Below are 16,322 nucleotides of genomic sequence, written 5' to 3' on the forward strand. Positions count from 1 at the left end.
ACGCGAGCCGAAAGACGTCCTTCGCGAGTTCCGCACCTCAGCTGCTGAAGGACGAACGAGGCCGATTAATACGAGCGATAGAGCTGCAGCCAGACGCGGAGTTATATAGGAGGAAAAAGAAATGCCTTCGCTCTGGAAATGTGGCGAAGTCTGTGATTAAACGACTCAGTCGTAGTTGGGGAGAGAGTGAAATCGAAGAATAAAAACGAGAAGCGCGATTTAGGAGCCCGAGGTTATAAAAGGGCTGTGGGGAGGAAGCGCACCGCTTGCGTTCTTTTTTCTCACGCTTGCCGATCAATGTGTGTGTGTGTGTGTGTGTGTGTTGTGTGTGTGTATGCGTGTGTGTGTTGTGTGTGTTGTATGTGTGTGTGTGTTGTGTGTGTATGCGTGTGTGTGTTGTGTGTGTGTTGTATATGTGTGTGTGTTGTGTGTGTGTTGTATATGTGTGTGTGTTGTGTGTGTGTATGCGTGTGTGTGTCGGGTGGGTGTGTGTGTTGGGTGCGTGGGTGTGGGTGCATGCTTGCATAGTTTCAGCTTCTTTTTACACTTAAGTAGTGAACGATGAGATCGATTGAATTACGGTATTGGTAAAAGCTCTGTACAGTCTCCCTGTGCTGTCGGAGGAAAAGGCACATGAAATGATAGGGATCTCGACACTTGGCGTGTACGTTCCGTTTCACCTATTGCTTTCGCTTTGGCGTTGGCCTAATGTATTTTCTTCCGTTTTTGTGGCAAATTCGAGGAAAGAATCCTTCCGCGGTTTTCTTTTTCTTCGTGTGCGCGTAAATGGAGCAAGGGCGTCTCGAGTAGCTTCTGTGCACAGGCAGAGCAAGACTTGGCAAAGGAATTGTGCGCCTGACGCGCACGCTCCATCTCGCGTATACCACCTTCTCCATTAAAACTGTCCCTTCTGCGCGGCTGAAATTCAAATTCGGCAAAGAAGAAATAGAGGAAAGGCTCCCTGCGGAGGTATTATTCGCTTTATCTACATTCCCTGGAGGTCGAATTCACTCCGCAGTAAACGGGAAAACAAACGCAACGACAATGGCTTTACGCTGTATTCAATCCCCAACTCCTTCGCGACCTCCTCTTAAAACGTCCTCGCAATCTTGATGAAAGTAATTGTCACCGACTACCAAGAGAGAGAGGGAATGGCAAATGAAAGACAGGGAGGTTAACCAGAGATTATATCCGGCTGGCTACTCTGTACCGGGGGAGGGGAAAGCGATGCGATAGATTATTATTATTGTTATTATTATTATTTGTTTTGAACTCATATATACATTTAACAGGAAATGGAAAATAGCAAGGATGGGAGGAAAGAGGAAAGAAAGAGCGACAGGACAAATCTAAAATAATAAAGTACAACACACAGTACAGATCACATACAGTAGGGCCAGTCACTGAAGGCCACGCAACTACAAAATGGTAAATAGAAGAAATAGTATCGGCGCTACAATCGTGAACCTAAGTTAGTCCGATGAAAGCAAAATAATATAACACACGCACGCACACACACGCACACGTACACACATCTGTTTCTGTAGGAGCTGTCACGCAGTCTGCGAAGGCGTCATATGGTGTTACGCACTGTCAACGCCCCACTAATACATTCTGTGTCACACAGTGGACAGTCACAATTTGTCGCAAAGCCCGACGTCATTTAAATAACGGAGCAGTGCCTTCCTTCATAGCGGTTCGCGCTGATGTTCGTGTATGGGCCAGTTTCCAAGAATGCTGTTTTCCGTTAGTGGGCGTTTGTCACTAACTACCAAATTACGCGAATGCGTCGCCGGCTGCTTTGCACTTACGGAGTGGGAAGGGCGAGTACAAGGTGTTGACGCAGCTGCAGAAGATATAGGAGCACAAACGATTTGTGCAAACACACTGTACAAGGCGCGGCGAGCTCGCAAGCAACTTCTACTGAATGTATGTACCACTAATGAATGAAGCAATAAACTTGAAACTTGAAGACCGACCAGTTCTGACCGTGACGTCGCGTACAGGAAAGTCGACGCTACGAACGAAAGCTACGCTTAGGGTATTGAAAGTTTGGCGAAGAAGGTGATCGCGCTCTTGTATTAATAGCTACGACATACTGAGAAAGCTGGATACAAACAAACCTGCGGTCCAGAAATCATGTCTAAATAAGGCTAAATAATCTTAGCAATGGTAAGAGCCTGATGGAGTGTGTGGTAAAATTACAGCGCTCGTAGATACATAAGTGGCAAAAAATTAAATTATGGGGTTTTACGTGCCAAAACCACGTTCTTATTACGAGGCACTCCGTAGTGGGGGGATTCCGGAACAATTTTGACCACCTGGGGTTCTTTAACGTGCACCTAAATCTAAGTACAAGGGTGTTTTCGTATTTCGCACCCGTCGAAATTCGGCCGCCGTGGCCTGGATTCGATCCCGCGACCTCGTGCTTAGCAGCCCAGCACCTTAGCCACTAAGCAACCACGGCGGGTTACATAAGTTTTAAGAGAAAACACTTTAAGACAAAACACAACTCTGCTAACATAAAAAAAAAACAAAGTTGCAGCTTCGCCCGTAATGCACAGAAACACTGGCAAAGCACTCTGTGATTCCTGCGACGGACACAAGCGGCCCGGTGAAACCAATATTACTATACGCGAGAGTGAGACCATAAACCACGATTGTAAAAGAAAAAAAAATACTGGTTCTCCCGTAATGGAGAGTTGATGTAAGCATGAAATGGCTACCGGCAAAGCAGATTGGTTGGAATAATTACGATGATTACTCACAACCATCTTGCAACCATCCGCGCCGCGCCGGACGCTGCCGGCCTGGTGACGCGGCGTGGCGCCATCTCTCGAAGGAGGCGGCGCAAAACCCGCGCCGCAGAACTCGCGGACCGCTGGCGTTGAAAAGAGCACAGGCAACACTGTCTCAGCGCCAAAAGATGACAGTCAAGTGTATGGTGCACTGTATATGCCTTTTGAACGTCGCTACTAGAAGTGACAAATTAAACTTCAGCGTATTAGAAGTTACAGCTTGAGTGATATTGTGAACAAACATTAGGAATGTATTGTTTGGGGTCGGGCATGAAATAGATGGTAGCTGGCCCATGCCGTCGTCCATCTCATCCACGCTGAGGACGTTGTTGAAGGGCGAGACTTGTTCTCAACGAGAGCGAGGGATATGGGAGTTATTTACCGTATCTACATGAGAACGTTACAGTTCATCAGTCTAGCATGACTGAAAGAGGAATGCACACCCAGCAGCCACGCCACAGCTGCTTATAAACACTGTGTACTCCCTAGATCCCTAGATGAGGGAAAACGGCCATTCAACTTTTGACCGATGGGAGTGTCCAAAGCCATCGTCGCCGACCCGCCTTTGAGGGGGAGGGTTTACACACTCACTTCCGCACAAGTTTCACTAACCACACCGAGGTGAGAGGGTTCTCGCAGACACGGTGCTGCCCCGAGCAGGCGCCACTTTATCCCAGAGTCGACTATCCGCAGACAGAGGCCGCCGCGTCTGTCCATTCACTGAAGACTTCTAAGCTGCGTGAGACGGCACCGTAAAATATCTTCCAGGAGCTCCCGTGCTCCAAACAGACCGTGCCGGTGACGGCGTACACACTAACAATACTTGCTCGGCCGCCCGCCCCTAGACATGGCGGCGTCGTCGGGCTCGGGACTGACGTATTGTTGTCCTTTCAAAACGAGTCGCCGCCGCAGCCATGATGGCGCCGATGTCCTGTTGACTCGGCGCATCGTTGTTTTCACAAAGTTAGTCATCGCAGCGGGCCAGGCAGATTTCGTCCTTTCAAAGCGAGTCGTCGCAGCAGACATCGTGATGCCTTTCCGACGGTCGCTTCCCCGAAGATCGCCAGCCCCCGCTGGTCGAACGTAACAGGAAGAAATCGGAAGCAATCTTTTTTCTTCCAGCTTGTTTGGGCAGTAACTAGCGTATGCAATGCAGTCGTGTACTAGGGGTTGGGGGCCAGAGACCGCATTTTCTTAAGCTTTGACGGGTTTCCCGGAGGATCTCGTTTTTCTCTCGCAACGATGCGCGGATGCTCTCGTTTCGTCCCATTCTCCTCTTGAGCGCGCGGGTAACGGCTCTGGATTTTGTGGCTCAAGGTCTCCTGAAGGTCGCCGACAACGGGAGCTAAACGCATTTCATGCTTAGAAGGCGCATTCGATATAGTGCAGCACTACGTTGGCACGTAATGCGAAATCGACGCTGCCTCTGCGGTCATCTTCGTGTGAGCCACGGAAACGAATCGTCGCTGCCGCTAGACGCCCGAGCGTTGTGCGCATACAATACGCAACGCCCATCGAGGCTAGCCCATCTACATTTCCGCGCATAAATATGCATGTAACCCCGAGCCTCCTTTTTATTATTTCGTTCGCGTGCGCCATTTCGTATTTTCCGATGTGAATGCGGGTTTTTTGTTCCGCTGGGAACAGAGAATGCGCAGCCAGCCCTTCAGGCGCACGCGAGAGCGCGGCCGCTGCCGTCGCGAGAGGTCGACCGGGCCGAAACAACGTTCTGGTGTACGTTTTCTTCTTTATGTATGCGAGTCCGTATAGCACGCGCTAATTGCCGTGCATGTGGGTCACCGCTGATTGCGCCTCGCATTTCTGTAACGCGATTAAGTGAGAAAAAAGACAAGCAAGCTGGACAACACCCAGCCCCACTGCGGACATCAGTTTTCATTGGGACGGCGCAACCTTCGCAGTTACCGCACACACAAACCGTTTCAGTTCCCGACGATGAGCTGTAGACTACTTTCGTGCCTGGTGTTAGTGTCAGGCTAGACTTGCAGACAACCGCGTTGACACTTCTTGTCGCTTTTTGCCGCTTTAGTGAGCGTTATTTGCCAAGTAACGTTTGCAAACTTGGCCACCTCAATTAATCTTGCTGTCCGAGAAACGTAGAGAAAGCAGAACCTGTCGACTTTCTTTCTTTTTCGGCCGGGACAACATGTGCCGGGATAATTGATTGATTGATTGATTGATTGATTGATTGATTGATTGATTGATTGATTGATTGATTGATTGATTGATTGATTGATTGATTGATTGATTGATTGATTGATTGATTGTCCCAATGTAACGCAGCGCGTCTAAGAAAGACGTGCTATAGCGGAGGTCTTCCGATCAGTATCGAGCATATTTGACCATCTGTGGATTTACTTACGGGCGCCCAAAGCGCGGTACATGAGCGCTTCTGCGTTATGGCCCCATCGGAGTGACCTCGGAAAAACAGACAGACGATCATTTCTTGCTATCTTGGAACGCCCATGCGTGGCCGAATCTTCCGAGAAGCGAGCTCGCTCAGGAAGGAACCGTTTTCCCGAAGCGGAAGCGGGGAGCACAGAGGCCCACATTCAGTTGGCAGGCCGCGAGCGACCAGCTATAGCGCGCTGGACTTCCTCAGTTCGTGCCGCGCGGCACGCCGAAATTATTACGGGTGCGCGCACGCGAAAAGCACCGGCTTTGTGGGAATTCACGCGAAGAAAGAACTTCGGGCCAGCGCCTATTTTGGTCTGTCCTTTTTTGTTCCCCCCACTCACTCGATGTTCTGGGCAGCGGGTGCACACGCTGACCTAGGAAGCAAGAGCACATGCGTAAGGGCGGCTAGGCATACAACGCCGTGTTGTGCCTACGGCACTCCGAGCGGATGTAGTATATAGTAGTGCGAGGATGACAAGATCGTGCTGTTACCCGACACGACAAGCAGTTGTATCTTGGTGAAATCGTCCGCAGCCTCCATGGCGTTCGATATAGTGCTGCCGAGGTCCTCTTTTGTTGTCGAGAGGTTGGCGAGAATTCGTTTTGTCAGGTGTCATAATGACAAAGTTACGACAAAGTTTCGCGCATCTTGCTGAACACGCTGGCCACCGCGATCACTGCATTGATTGAAAGTACGCCATTGCAGCGAAGTAAGATAACGTGTCTGCTCGGCTGCTCCTGGAATCCTTGTTCATTTAATTATATGACCACTGCTTATATACAGGATGTCCCAGCTAACTTTAACCAGAGTTTAAAAATATGCGAATGCCACGTAGCTAATGTTGTTTGTCGTCGCTTGGAGATATGCAAATATTTTTTTTCATTACGCGTAATTAGATAATTAGTTTTGATTAATTAGTCAACATCTGAAACATTATAATTAGATGAAAAGTTTCAAGGAGAAAATTGTAGAGCGACATGGAAAGCTTCCGATACAGCTTTCAGTTGCTCGATACGTGCTACATAAAAGTGTTTTTCGGAGCGTGAAAAAAGCCTGCAAATGCACGCGAAATTGCCGCGCGACTGGCCGCTCGAGGCAATTGTATTATATATTGAATACATTGAATATATATTGAATATATTGATTGAGGCAGCTGCGACCTGCTGCGGTGACTCAGCAGCGATGATGATGCGCTGTTGAGCACGAGGTTCTGAGTTCGATTCCCGGCCCGATGGCGTTAAGCTGCACAATTTTACAGGAGGTCACGATACAGTCTTTGATTATGGGGCCTCCTCCTGCATACTAAATACTTGTAATTTGACCCAACTTCTAACAATAAATTCTGATTCTGAATTTGATGTAATCATATCCGCTGTATTTCCCAAGGAATCCACGAAAGCTCCATTGACTTTGTTTAGTGACCGCAACAATTTTTTCAAAAAGGTATCTGTTGTGCTGCGTTGGCTACGCCATTACACCATGAAACACATACAGCCCCTCTATACCTTTTGGTGACGGCACCCACATCCGCTTTCCGTCTCAGCAGCAGGTGGTGCTCAAAGCATGGTGGCCATGACGTGTCTCCGGCGCTTTTGGTGCGCGAAAGCATAGCCTTCGAGATTCATTTTTGTACATCTGGGAGAGCCGTCGCTCAGGGGTGCAACTTGGTAACCACTTATTGCGCTTGCAATGTAGCGAAAGCTATGGGGCAGTTCGCGCTAACCCTGGTCCAGTGGTAATCGGCTTAGCCGATTCCGCGAAGCTAGTAGTTCGTGCCCCTGGTCCAGCGCTTCAGATTTATTACTGTTTCGTATCGCAATTGGCTAGTGAATTATCATCCCATCCCTGACCATTGTTACGAATAGAAATTTGCTTCGCGAATCGGTCCACGAACTGCTCACGCCCGTAGCAAGTTCCCCAGCATTTTGCGGCTTTGTTGTAGCACGGTATATACCGTAAATCGCGTAGTAATCGATGGAGGCCACGTGGTCTATAGACCAGCATTGAGTCCCGGAAGGAGGCGCTTATCGGGCAGAGCAATTACCGTGCGCTGGCTTGTACGCCAGCCCGAACTCGCCTCGCGCGTCAGAAGCACCCCGACTAACGCCGTATCCAAGCCCAGGTGCATTCATTACGCCCGGCTATGCTCTGCTACCTGCCTCTCCGCATGGATGCGCGAGCATGTTCCAGGCTTTGTGAAACGTGTACGGCGCGCAGGAACGAACGCACGCCTCTATATATAGGTGAGAATCTTCTCCCGGAGCTGCAGTATTTGTGCACCCGTGGGCGGAGTAGGCCACGAGGCGATGTTGCGGCCTAGGAAAGGAATATCAATTGAAGCGTGAACCCATTGTACCGCGGAAGACCGTGACCACGTCACGCCAAGAGCGACTCGATGTCTGAGGAGGAGGGGGGGGGGGGGAATCTAACACGCGGTTTCTCAGGGAGCGCATAGCACCCAGACACGTTGTCCGAGCGCGTGCGTGTTTTTGCGGCGGCGTTTCACGGTTGTCTGATAATTGAGGTCAGCGCCACGGGAGCTCGCCGGTGCTATCACAATTTCTGGTGCGTGCGAGCTTGATCGTACGTTTGCGTATACAATGTGCGCTGGTATGCATGCATGCATGCGTGTGTGTGCGTATATATAGGCACTTTCTCTTCGTACAATTCTTAGCGGTGCCCCCCTCCTCCAAAGTTTCGTCATATTTATTTTGTTTGGCTGATTAAATAATTCGTCGGTTAGGCTTTAAGGTCAACCGGAGCTCCCTTATCGATCGAAAACGAGAAACCCGCAGTCTCTTCACTGTTTGGCTTTAAACAGTCTTTAGATTGTTGAGCACGTTCTGCTGACACTTTCCTGTTGCGTCTGCGTATTTGTTGACGCGATTTCACAGGTAAGTAAGCACAATACGAAGGCCTACTGCGCACTGCATCCTTCTTTTCTTTTTTTTTCTTAAGTACTTGCTTCCCATCTAGTGCCGTCGTGACTCCAAAGTCTTTGGGAAGCGCAGCTGCACATTGCCAACTTGTAGTGCATTCATCTAGCTCCGTTATAATTTGCTTTTCTCCTGGCTTGCGTTTATTATTTTCTGTGAATACCATACGCGTGGCTGCTCCACAGCGTACGTTCCTATAAGTTTGTATTCTGCATTTCCAATATTGCCGCAGCTTCAAACGAGCAATAGCAGTATGCGTGAATGAATGCTCGATTCCAGAAGATCTAATTCTTAGTAGATGTGTGCGTGTATGTGTGTGTGTGTGTGTAGGACTTCAGATGGATTTCGACCGCACCTTGTTTTTTAATGCATCCGAAGTACGCTATACACGATCGTTTCTGGAGTCAGACCCGCGACCTCGCGCTTGGCAGCAGAATAACATAGCCACTGATACACGGCGGGGCCTACTTGTATCTCATATGGCGAAGTTCCAGTTAAGCGTGTGGGGCTCCCAATTTCAACCAGGCCTACGCGTCATGGGTTCGAATCGAACTGCGGTTTTATTCTGCCCCGGGGTTCGCGCAGATGGACGTTGTGGGACGTCCGCAACACTTACGAATCTTCGGTGTTTTTCTGTTGCTGCTTGTTCGACTTGCTTGCCGATATTGATGTGTTTGTTTGATTCCAGTATACCTTAGTTATCTTTCATGTTTTCGCACTGCAGACTTGATACGTTCCACTCGTTTTGATTGAGATGCTCTATTAATGTGTTCTCACGGCTCGTTGTTAGGCAAACGAGCTATTCTGTTAAATATAGTCTCCGCTGCTTGGGCCAGAGCTATGGCTCGCAGTATTTGGAAATAATAGGAAAAGGTCCACCGCTTAACGAATCCGTAGCGGTTGGCACTGTCAAGAGAAAGCAAAAGACTACTTGACGAAATAAAAGTAACGACACAGAAGAGTGTGAAATAAGTGCGAGTCCGTGTCTAAAACCGCCGCTTTCGCTGTTCTTCAAAACACGCTTTCGTCGCGCAACCAGCTGCCTTCGCTGAGCACTCACGGCCCCTTCTCGCCGTGCTTCTTTCGCGCAGGTCTCGCGCTGCCTCGCGGCCCCTGACAAACCGTGACCGCGGCGGGGTACAACACGATGCGACCTCGGTCGCCGGCGGAAGCGGCGTTTCTCCTCTGAAGACCTCCGACCAGGTGAGTCTCCCACCCCTGTCTGCGACCACCGCGGCGCGCCTCGCCGGGCCTGTTCGTTTGGTGTTGCTTTTTCTTTAGGGTCACTGAAGTCTTCCTGAAGGTCTTCGTTTACATATGGAAAAAAAAAAATGTTGTGTTTACTACTTACTTAAATTGTACTTGTCACGGCATTCGCTATCTTAGTATAACTGCTGTTGGCAAATGGCATAGTTAGTAACATTACTTACTAAACAAAGTAGTCACTGTTACTAAGGGGTCTCCACTAACGATGTCAAATTCCATATATATATATATATATATATATATATATATATATATATATATATATATATATATATATATATATATATATATATATATATATATATATATATATCATAAGGAGCCAGCAGCAAGGACAGCATACGGGAAGTTATAGTTCTTAATTGATTTAAAGGAATGATAGATACATAGAAATGAAAGTGAGGGAAAAATAACTGGCCGCAGGTGGGATATATATATATCGCGTATAACACAGTGCATATGCATTATAGGATATAACTTTTGCATCCGATGCTGCTAACTGCGTTTGAAATTGTTAGCTCAGGCGCGTTAGTAACAGTGACTACCTTGTTTAGGCAGTTAGGTTACTAGCTCTATACCGTTACCGACTGTGGTTAAACGAAAGAAGCGAATGTTGCGACAACTAGGTAGAAGTTACAACGATATTTATTTTTAAAAGTGCTGTGTGAAATGCCTCGATCGTTTGGGAGTAAAGTCTTGCGTGTGTAGGAGAGCTAGGAGAGTGTAAGAGGCGGGAGGGGGGTACGTGCTTACGCCCATGCTGTGCGTTTGACTGGGTACTTCTCAATTTTCTGCTTGCCTGCCTCGTGAGCTGAAAGCTCGCAAATGTTTTTTTTTATTCCGGTTATGTCGTTGAACTATTAATTTGCTAGCGCAATCTAATCATAGCATTGTGGACGCATTTTTCCAATGACGTGTGCTCCTTTGGCCCGGTCGACGAAGCATTTCGTCGTTGATTATTCGAATGAGAATTCGAGAGTCCTCCACAGCGTATATGCTACGCAATTTTAAGAGAAACGGCAACGACAACGTCGCGAATACAGTGCTCATCTTTCTACTGCAGCACTCCAGGTGCTAAGCAATGTTCCTGTGTTGTCATGTTTTGTCTGTAGTCGCAGCCGTCTTTAGATGTACGCACAACGAACAAACTATTGCAGTCTCCGCCTGCACGCTTTATTTTTCTTTCTGCATTTCGGGCTTTTCACCCGGCGTACGGGGATCGTCGTTTCGAGTTTGCGAAATAACACGGAAGAAGATACGTCGATTGCTGCCGCTCGCCCGACGGCTTTCGCGGCAGCGCGTCGAATGGACAAAAAATAAAAAAAAGTTTTCGGCGATGGCGAGTTGAATGCGGCGCGACATGCGTGAAATGGGAATTCGAAAGTCAAAGTCCTCGATGTCTGTCTCCTCGGTGCGGCCCTCTGCCATTCCTCGTGCATGCCGAACACAGCCTCGATCGGCTGAGGCCTGCGCTGCTCGGCTCTGCTTGTAACAAAGGCGCTCAGGTCTGAAGCCGAGATCGCAGTTACGACGTTGCTAAAAAAAAAATTGAGGCAGAACACATCCATTAGGGCTGTTTATCGTCATTTATGCGATTAGCATTTAAGAGATAGCTGAAATAGCCACGGCCGAAACGCGTCATGTATGAGCCGTATACTGCAGCCGACTTCCTCTCCCGCACTTCGATGGATGGATAGATGCTATGAGCGTCCCCTTTGAAATAAAGTGGTGGGTAGCGCCACCAAACTCTTGTGCACATTTTGCCTACTGTCCTACCTATATCTTTGAGAAAACACACAAAGAATTCCCAGCATCAAACTTCCTGAATCACTATTGGGAAATTTGTTTCTGTACGTCCTCGTTGTTTGTGGTCTCCCTACTTTTCTGCCACTAAACCTCCAACCGCCTCTTGCTAATCTCTGGTGCGGGCACGCGGCGCAACCTCGCGGTGCGCGCGCGAAGTCTCCCCCGTTTAGTGTGGCCTCCGAGATTGCACAGTGTTTCAAATATTTTTTTTATTTTATTAGAAAGCCCGCCAGAGTGAAGAAGCTAGGAACACGATACAAACTGCAACGTGGGAGAGAAATATAGGCTAAAAAGCCTCACTATTCTAGTGTATGTGTTTCGCACGCCTGCGTTGCCGTACCACGAATCCATACAAACTTGAAAGAAAGAAATACTTTTTTCCAGCATAGTGTAATACAATATCGCTGACAGTATCATCTGGGCCATAACAGCCTGCGCGGCTGGTTTTGGACCCATAACATAAGCCAGCACAAATTGCAATCCAAGCTTGCTCAGGGTTCTGTCGCTCTATACTTGAATCGCATCATCCAATCAAGACCATGCATGAACAACATTGTTGGTCGCAAGAGCGCACCGCCGTCGTACAAGCCGCGTTACCACATTCCCGTCGGTGCAGGCACGAACACCTCGTTATGTTTGTTTGAGCGCTAAATAATAACCGCTTAAGGCGTGATATTGCGCGTTAAATTTGGTGAGTGAGTCCTATCTGTCATGCAAAGTGAGCTGTACGACAGACGTCCTCGAATTGTCCCTCTCGTCTTCATCACCGCTACGTCGTCTCTTGCTACACGGCATCGCTGGGTTGACGGCGCTGCCCGCCATGTGCGCTGTGGACGAGTGATCAGCTCAAATTACGCGGACTCTCGCTTTTGTGCGCTGCATGCGGTCCCATTACGACGCCGTTTAGTGCACCGCGCTGTCAGAATGCGCCGGACGCAGCTTGCTTTACAGCGTCACGCTAAGCGGCTCTCCACAACTGGTCCCCTTCGGAAGAGCCGCCGTCTTCTATTGTCCGCCGTGCATCATCAAGTTATTTGCCGCGCTCGAATTTGAACAGCAGCAGCGGCAGCAAGGCTGAGGTTATGCCCCGCCGAAACACGAACGTTCAGAAGATCGTCTTATTACTTGGTGCAGCGGTCGTTGTTGTTTTTACGTTTCACATGCAGTGCAGAGGGTTAAAGGGGCGAGGAAAACCGTGGGAACGGGCGCGCTCCGCGAGAGCATCCGATGACGATTTACTCGCTCGGCGGCCGAGCTATCTTGAGCTCACTATTTTTAACGCTCAAATGCCTCGTTGCTATAGGTTTGCCAGAAGAAACTAACAAAAATGTGTAACACCTTCTGTGCACTGCTGGCAGACCGTCTGGAAAGATGCGTACGCGTTGCGGCCACAGTGAGGAGAGAGAAAGGGAGAGTTGAAAGAAAGGCAGGGATGTTATAGCCAGAACAAAAAAAAAAAGTTTAAAAAATCCGGTTTGATACTGTACATCGGCGGGGGGGGGGGGGGGGGGGGGGACGTAGAATAGAAGGAAATACAGAAAGACACGCATGCATCCAATCACTGCATTTCACAGCACGATAACCGTAATAACTGCAACAGTGCTTTCGTAGCCTTTTGATGCGACGGCTTGTGAAGTCGGTATTTTAATGTGATTTGTTCTGACAACGGCCACGGTATGTTTATGAAGCGCTTAAGCGCTGTTGTTCTATCGTAGTGTTGCGTGGTGACGCGTCGCGAACGCAAACCACCACGCACAACCGAGATCGCACTTCAATTTTTTGTTGTCTACGTGCACATTTCCGTCTGTTCTGCATGCCTATAGCATCGTCGTCAGTCTCTTACACAAACATTTCAGCGCTATCCGCCATTTGTAACCTCACTGACAGAAATGTTTGGTATGTTGTACTTACTATAGACACAGTCGCGACATTAGAGGACAGTTTTTCGTTATGGCACCAATGATTTCAACGATTTATGCAACTGGGTGTAGCCAGAACCCCCCCTTAGACTACCCACACAACACTATTTTTCATCGGCAATTTGAGGGAACTGTTGCTCGGTTTTCCTCAGAGTACAAGTCGACGAGATATTTATGTGCAGACATGCACGACAAGCGGCATCTGAGCATCGTGCACAGAGATAGAAGGGGGCAACTGAGTGTTGCAATGTTGCAGCGACGGCTCGGTAAGTATACTGTCTTGGTAAGGAGGGCAGTACTGTTAAGCACTACCCTCCTTACGCTGACAAAACGCACAACAGCTGTCCTTCTCGATTAATGGAAGCACGGAACTGGAATTGGATCAATGCTCCAATAAAGACGATTTACTTTATAAAGCGACAACAAAATTATTGCGAAGGACATTGTCAGCTGACCTTGCCTCTCACGTTCGCCTCTCGCGTTACACCTTGCGTCGCATCAGTAAAGGTACTACTATATGCATTAAGAATGATCAGCCGGACTGAACGTAATCTTTCGCATCAGGACAGGAGACGTCGTTAACTCACGACGCCTACACTTTCACGATTATCTCGGATTCTGTTCGTTTGCGGATACACAACAAATTAAACGACTGAAGTCGAGTAAACGCACAAGGTCGTGGGTTCGATCCCGGCCTTACCGGCTTCATTCCGATTGGTCTGAATGCAAAAACGCTCATGTACCGTGCATCATGTGCACGTAAAAGAGTAACTGAGTGCTCAAAATTTATCTGGAGTCCCTCACTACGGTTTTCCTTCGTAATCCACTGTGAAGGAGTTTCGGTACTTTAAACGTCCTGAAACTTTAGTTGAACTTTATTCGAAATTTTAATTTGAACTCTCGTCATTGTATGATCCTAAGTGATTTGGCGAAGGCGTACGGCGTACGTTACGCATCGCATGCATGCAAAGCGGCTAACTGTTCGTTCCAGCGATTGCCTCGTTTGCGGAAGAGGCCTCCAAGATAATGGAATAACCGAACGCAACGCAGCGTAGCGAGACAAGTGATGTCAGTAATGCGTAACGGTTCTACACGGTTTACGTTATTATACACCTTCACGTCGGCGTCTCGCTCGCTTCTGTATTTAGCGCGTGCTTTCGGTACGGTCACGTTATGTCTCGATCGTCTCGCGCGGATTGATCCGCGAAGCAAAGAACAAAAAGGTCGCTTTCAGGCAAGAAGGCGTTAGTGCCACGCCGCTTACAAACCGTGGCGGTGGCCGCAGCGACGGCGCAGAGACGTGGGAAACGTCACGTGATCCCGCTTTCGGGGCAGCGGGCCCTGTCGAAATTCGCCCGTGTAGAACTGCGTGCGCCTGTCTGTTTGTCTCAGCGTAAATGGCACGTTCGTACATTGTTCCTGTCAAGGCTTGCGTGTTGTTGTTGTTGTTGTTGTTGTTGTTGTTCATTGTAGACTATTAGAAAGGCCTACCGGCTTCCGTGCGACGGGTGACTCCGTTGGATGCGCGAACGCAGAATCGTAAAAAAGTGTAATGCAGCGTGGCCCGCATTCGTCAGCAACTGCTCAGTTCCGCCGGTTGGGGCGTCTGTCTTTTCGTGTATTAGATTAAGAAAGAAAGAAAGAAAGAGAAAGAAAGACTGCTCAGCCTCGGCAACTCTCCGAACAGTATATCTTCATTTGCATAAACTCGACGCGGGCGGGTCGAGTAAGAAGTCGAGCTGACTTAAAGCCCCAACGCCAAGCCCTACCCGTCCGCGTTAACATTCATCCTTGCCAAGTGGTTTGTGCGATCCAACCCACCCCTCTCAAGAAAGTTGACCGAACTCGGCTCGACGCTTGCTCGACCCAACCCGCTGATGACTCGTGAACCCGACAACAGGTTTTCGGTCCGACAAGCCGACTCGACCCAGTTTTATAGGGCTCATGTAAACGTACCGCTGCGCCATCTTGGAGAGATACCCTTTTAAAACGAGGTAAAGGTATCACTTACGCTCGTTTCGAGGTCTGAAATCAGTAAGCTGTGACGGCTAAGCTGAAAACAAAAGCATATAGGATGCGTATATTACTGGAATTACACATGAAAGACGTTGACGTGAAGCATCTCACTCGGCGGAGCGTTCCGGAAACAAGGTTTTGTATTTTCGGTGCGAGGGTGTGCGTAAGTTCAAAACTAAACCCGACTGCACCGGACCGGAGCGCGGGCTAGCATTCGCGAAAAAAGAAAATTTAGCCAGGCAGGCTGTATATAGTCCATAAACATTTATAGTCTCCGTTCAAGCTTTCTTTTCGACTATACACGTAATCTAGATACATTCTGTATACACGCAATAGGTAGGGTCTACACTGCGCCTATAGAAGCTTTGCTCAATGCATTATTACTGCTCCTAAGTGCACGCCCATATACTCAATATACTGTGCGGAAACTAGCAAACCAAATAATTTTAAAGGGACCATTGCTCGCGGCGTGTAGTCTATTACGTATTGTTTTGCAAAGCCAGACGCCTCGTCTGTACTGGTGAACCCTGTGTGCATTGACACATGGCTATAAGTACGTTATTTTCCCGCCGTAGGGGTGTACTCCTTTTTCTTTCTTTTTCTTTCTTCTTTTCTTTACTTCTGGCGAAATGGTTTGTGCCTGCAGTCCGATAAATGCATGAATTTGTATGTACAAATTCTTTTTATTTCTTTTTGCCAACTGAAAACATCATATTAAGCTTTATTGCAACGTATGCCAAAGCTGCAACTCGGCTGAGAAAACCCGGTATAGTGCGGAAATATGCATAAATTTTTTTCCCCTGAGGGGCTGTAACGTGCCCTTATATATCTGACTACATTATCGTTCGCGGTATAGTACCCTTTATTTATAATTATAAGTTAGCTTAGCTTTCAGCGGTCACCTCTGCGGTAGCCGACAACTTCGTCGCTCTCGTCCGTGTTTTCTATCTCGTACCTGTTCGCTTGCGCCATTCTTCCTTTAAGTATTGTTTTTCTCAAGGCGATTCTCGGTCTGAACCTTTACGCTTGCTAGGTAATTTCGTGTCGCGTTAAACAATGCGTCCTCACGTACACCTTCAATCGCAACGAAGCGGCCACTTGGGCCAGGAATCGAAGCCAGGGGACGTATTCTCGGAAGGTCACTTTCGGAGGTTTATCACTTTCA

The 16,322-nt window shown here is 48.3% G+C and overlaps 1 protein-coding gene across 2 annotated transcripts in view; it reads left to right on the forward strand.

Annotated features, from left to right (window-relative positions):
• LOC126539541 (uncharacterized) overlaps nt 1–16,322 on the forward strand; it is a 158,409-nt gene that overhangs the window by 93,161 nt on the left and 48,926 nt on the right. For both annotated transcript variants that reach the window (XM_050186426.3, XM_050186423.3), the window contains exon 2: nt 9,242–9,353. The gene's annotated coding sequence lies outside the window, so the exon portion shown is untranslated. The remainder of the gene's footprint in view (nt 1–9,241; nt 9,354–16,322) is intronic.

This window comes from Dermacentor andersoni, chromosome 11 (assembly GCF_023375885.2).
Source record: "Dermacentor andersoni chromosome 11, qqDerAnde1_hic_scaffold, whole genome shotgun sequence".
Lineage (NCBI taxonomy): Eukaryota > Metazoa > Arthropoda > Arachnida > Ixodida > Ixodidae > Dermacentor > Dermacentor andersoni.